Raw genomic sequence first — 6,000 nt, 5'->3', positions numbered from 1 at the left:
GATGTAGAATGAGTTGAGAAAATAGATGATATTCTTCTAAAATCAGAAGAGAGGGATATCTCAGTGAATTATATTCACTGAATTTTCAATCTCACTGTCAATCTTCTATTCTTTGCAAAGCTAGAAGATCAAAGTTTCAGATATCAATTATCTAATATCATCTCTTTTTATTTTACAATAAGAGCTCTGAATAGTATCAACTTCACTACTGTTTGTATATTCAAAGAATCAGTTTATAAGATAATAGAATGAGAATCTCAAATAGATATTTATCATCTGTCTCAGACTGTTTATTTTATGGTTAAATCTTACAATTACAGAGATATAATGTTGACAACTGTGAGGAAATCTAGTGATCAATCTAGTAATTACAACCCTCTGATAAAAACACTTATAAAATAATATATTACTCTAGAGTATATTTATACTGATATGATCATTGCACTAGTGAAGAATCTATTATCTGATATTTATATCAAAGAATCTAAAACAGACTTCTTCTGTAATAGCTGTATTAAAGCAGATATAATATACAAATTCTTATAAACTTTCATATCATGAGTGTTGTGAGCAATGCAATATATTTATATCAATTTTACTGATGATAGTCATACACTGAATGATATGTCTGATTACTCTATAGAATCTTATCAAGAGATTAAATATTATATACTTATCACTGATGATATCATTTATTATAGATGAATCTATTTTTTATATACTAAGAATCAAGCTATTGAATTTTATACTCACTGAATTCAATTCATGAAAAATCTCAGCTTTATATCACTGATGCTAGTTAGAACTGATATTGATGATATTTTTTGATCAAATAAAATAACAATAATAATGATCAAAGATGACACTATCTGAGAATCTATTACATCTCAATTCTCTTACTAAGATGATATTTCTGAGAGAGAAATCTGCATAATAATGATGTATACTAGAGCAGTGTTTATAGATATAGATATATCAAAGAAGTTCTGAGCAGATATTCTTGAAACAGTAGTTGCAATTATCAACAATACTCTGATATCTATCACTTTATATAATAAGAAATACTGATCTATCAACACTGAAGAAGCATCTATATAATATCTCTATATTATTTCATTCTCAGCACTAATCAACATTTCATCTCAACTTTGTCATTTTAGAGAGTTAGATATTAATGTTTATATATATTTTTATAAATCTTAAAAATCTACTGATAAGCTGTCTGTCAGAGCAGAAATATTTAAATTTATAAAATTCTGTGATAACTCAATCTACTGTCTCTGAAGTTCTACAATTAATAAAATAATTATTATTAGTGATGTTATTTTCTCTGCAAAAAAATCTACAACTCTGTAGATTGATATTAATTATATAATATCTGAAGCTGTAAGTTCAGTGATTTATCTTATTAATAATACTATTATTCTTAAATTAGTTAATATTAAATAAGTAAGATCAGTAAAAGCATTTATCATCTATATCTCTTCTTCTCTCATCAGTTTCATTCTGAAAGAATATAAGAATGCTATTAGTAGATATAGAGAGATTGATGAATATTGACAAAAGTTGATGAAATATAAGATTGCAGATTTGAAATGAAGAAATATTTGAATAATGATTTCATATTCTGATATCTCTTCTAATAAGTCAGTGGCTCTCAGCTGCTGAATTTATATTGAAAAAGATTGCTTTTAGAATTTCAATATAAATTTTGATGATATATTATAAAAATCTTGATAAATAGTATGCAGCAATTGATTAAAGAAAAGTGTATGTGAAGAAATATATATATCTGTTGTCAATAATACTACTAATTGTATGATGTTTGCAGTAGCAGTGAAATGAAATTGAATTTTATATTAGATTGATATAATTATAATCTATCTACACAGCTGATTTGATAAAATGATTTATATACAGTAATCTACTGAATTTGAGATGAAGATTTTATATACAATAATTTGTACTGTTGTAGACTCTCTATACAGATTGAATCTCACTGCTAAGATTTGATATATGTAACAGATGTGTCACCGATTAAGCAGATATTACCAATGTTGCAGATTAAACCATTCATACTGCCTATGCAGTTCATACAATCTGTTCCAACAGCACTATCAATGAACTTGACACTATTCTGATAACAGTTTACAAATTGATTAAGAAAAGAAAGAGAAAGAAGATTAGAAGAAGAGATTGTATAAGAAGATTCTTATAGATAAGAAGATTGAAGTGAAAGAAATATCAGAGATTGTGCTCTGAGAGAGCATGAGGCAGAAGAATCATTAGAGTGTTAAGATATACATGATTGTGGAGTGGAATTGTGAGGAGGTGTGGGAGAACTTTATAAGTGTGTGTGAGCACATGAGTGTGTGGTAGAGGGTTGATTGCATAAGTTAACTATCAACAGATGCTAATCCATTACATTATCCCTCTCTACTGAGATAAATGAGGATTTGTAGATATCAAATGCAGCAGTGTTCTTTATAATGAATGCAGATTTTCAGATTGAATGATTATATTCTATCTATTTGACAAGATATTTACAGCAGTGACAGCTGATTCTGTTATCAAGAATTGCTTCAATTTTTCATTTGAGTTCATTATCTTCTTCTACAATAGCAGATGATTGTCAGTTGAAGGTCTTCTATAAGAGGAATAAGTTCTCAGCTATAGATTGAAACAGATTTATATGAAAGATATTATGAATATCAGATGAAATATTCAGTTGATAGTTGTGAATATCTAACATTTCTGTTATTATATATTTGATGTGGTGGTAGTTCAGTATATGTGAAGAATGATCTATTTTTATATTCTTGAGATTCAATCAGATTTTATTCTCTATACTGTAACAGATCACAGAACTTCTTCTGATATTCACTTAATCTTTATAGTTCTGTTGAGCACTAGCTATTGAAGTTTTGACTCATTTGTGAGCTTTTTTGAGCTTACTGACTATATTCTCTGCTGCTTGCACAGAGCTGCAGATATATATAATCTCTCAGAGAATCTCAGAGAAGTTCAGAATCTCTAAATTATAATTATATAGAAAGAAGAACAGACTTATATCTGTTGTAGCAGAATCTCAGCTGTTTATAGCAATCTCAGTATATAACAGCAGATCACTTCAGTCATCTTATATATAGTTACAGAACTTTCAGAGAATGTTCTTAACTGTCTATATTATTCTCTCAGTAGCTTCATCAGTCTCTGAATAATACACTATCAACAACTTTCATTTAATTCTCAGTAGCTGACATATATGAGTTCAAAGTGTGCTTATAAACTGACTGTCTCTATCTGATACAATGAATGAAGATAGACTGTGTATACAATAGAATAGACTTCTGACAAAGATATCTGTGATAACTTCAGTATTCATCTTATTACAGAGCTGCAGTATTACACTCTTACTAAGTTGATCAACAATGACTAAGATATTCATAGAATCTTCACTTTTAAGTAAGAAAACTGCAAAATCAATGGCTATATTATATCAAGTTCACTTGAGAACAGATAGAGGCTTCAGCATTTCTTTTTAATATTTATATCATATTATCACTGAGCTGCAGTGATCACAGTTGTGTACAAATCAGTGTATATTTTTTGATATATTCAGTCAGTAGAACTCTTGAGCAATGATGCTGTATATGATTTTATACTCTGAGTATCTGATTATTAATAAGTCATAAATTTCTTGTATAATCTGTGTTTATAGAGATTCTGAATTGAGGATTCATTGTCTGTTTTGAAAGTGTAAGCAGTTGTCATCATTAATTGAGCATGCTGAGATGTTCATTCTTGAATATATGTCTGTGAAGAATCAGAGTACTTTGCTTTGTACAGCTTTGACAGTCTATTGTCAGAGTTTATTCACTTCTGCTGCTTATCTTTATTACTCTTCAAGTGAGAGATCTTAAGTTCAGAACTGATTAATATATATATGAGGTTCATCTGATTATATAGAACTCTTTATGATTGTGAAGTTGATTAATCAATGCTCTCAGTGTTTCCATCTGTTATTCAGATTGTCAGATGATATATCTTATTCTCAGTGAAATAGAGTATTCACAAAAGTGTTCTCTACTTCTGATCAGTAACAGATTGTGAATAAAAAACAGCTGAGAAATAATAATCAATGTATATGCCTTTCAGTGAGTTTACAAGTGATTGTAAAGTATTTCAGATTCTTATAATCAGTGACAATTTCAAACTTCTCAATACTTATGAGTTCAGACTTTCATTCTTCAAGGCATTGTATGATCACTAGAAGCTTCTTATTATAAATTTTATAGTTGTATTCAGCAGACAATATTTTCTTCAAGATGAAGACACAGAGTTGCAGAACATCTTTATTATTATATTGTATCAGTGCTCTGTCTACTATATAATCTGAGATGTCTGTTTCAAGAATTGTATACTTGTCTGAGTTGAATGATTGCAGTATTGAAGTACTTATAAATATATGCTTCAGCTTCTTGAATGCTGTGCTTACTTTGTTGATTTATTGAAATACAGTATTTTTTTGAATCAAGTTCATTAGTGGTTGTGTGATATCAGAGAAGTTCTTGATAAATCTTCAGTAGAAGTTAGCAAATTCTAGAAAGCTTCTAGTTTCTTTTATTAAGACTGATATCTTTCAATTGAGAATTGCTTTCATCTTCTTGAAATCCATGCATACATCTCTTTCAGCTTTGATGATGAACTCTAAATAGATTGTAGACTTAGTCTCAAAGTTGTACTTATCAATGTCCACTTATAGTTCTGCTTCTTATAGACAGTCAAGTACTTGTTGTATATACTTGCAGTGCTCAGTAAATGATTCATTGATGAAGATCAGAATATCATTCATATACACAGAAGTGATCTCATTGAGTAGATCTTATAAGACTCAGTTAATATATTTCTGAAATATACTTGAAGCATTCACTAATTTAAAAAGAGTTACTGTTTATTTATATAGTCTGTAGTGTGTATGAAAGATGATTAGTCATTCATCACCTTCATTAATTCTTATCTTGTAGAAGGCTATGGAGATGTCAAGCTTTGTAAATCATTTTGTCTTTTCTATTCACTCAAGTGTTTCATTGATGAGTGGGAGAGAATATCAGTTCTTTTATATAATCTTATTAAGTTTTTAATAGTTGATGTAGAATTATAAGTCTTCTTCTGATTTCTTCACAAATAGTACAGAGACTGCAACAGATGAATTGCTAATACAGATAAAGCTCTTGTTCAGTAATTCATTGAGTGTTTTTCATAAAACAAGAAGCTCATCATATGATATACTGTAGAGAGAATCTCAGAGTGGTTGTGGATTCTTATTATCTTTCTTAATAAGCTCAATTATATGATCTATACTGTGTCTTCAGTGAGAGGGGAGCTTTTCAGCTGTCTTTTCATTAAATATATCTGCAAAGTCTTTATATGATTCAGAGAGTTCTTTGTGAAGTTTCTTGGAATTCTTGAGCTCTAATTTCTCTAACATCTTTTTGATATTCATTATACTGATGGTGAACATCTGGATATTCTTCTTCTTATATATTTGATGAGTTAACAATTTGAATACTTCTGCTGATATCTGAGTGAGATCAGCAGTTCTATTAACATTCTTCTTATAGATACAGTCATTTTCTGAGAAAATAAGACAATAGTTGTATACATCTAACAAGGTTTCAAATTCTGTAAGTTATGACAGACTGAGTATTAAGTCATACTCAAGATTCTGTACTTTATATACATAAATATTCTTTTTCTTATACTCTTCTACATTGACATTAAATCTTACTATATTGTAGAAGACAGATTCTCTGAGGCTGTCAAATTCACTGAGCTTATATGATTCAGAGAAGAAGATACACTGAAGTTTATACTTCTCAATCAGCTGAGTATTTATAAGAGTGTAGTGAAGAAAATCACTGTCTATCATTGCTTATACATTGACTAAGCTATTTACAATAACAGAGACTATAATTGTATTCACTTATATCTTCTATT

The sequence above is a fragment of the Histoplasma capsulatum genome, assembly GCF_000150115.1.
Source record: "Histoplasma capsulatum G186AR genomic scaffold supercont2.2, whole genome shotgun sequence".
Classification (NCBI taxonomy): Eukaryota; Fungi; Ascomycota; class Eurotiomycetes; order Onygenales; family Ajellomycetaceae; genus Histoplasma; species Histoplasma capsulatum.
This window is presented reverse-complemented; position numbering follows the sequence as displayed.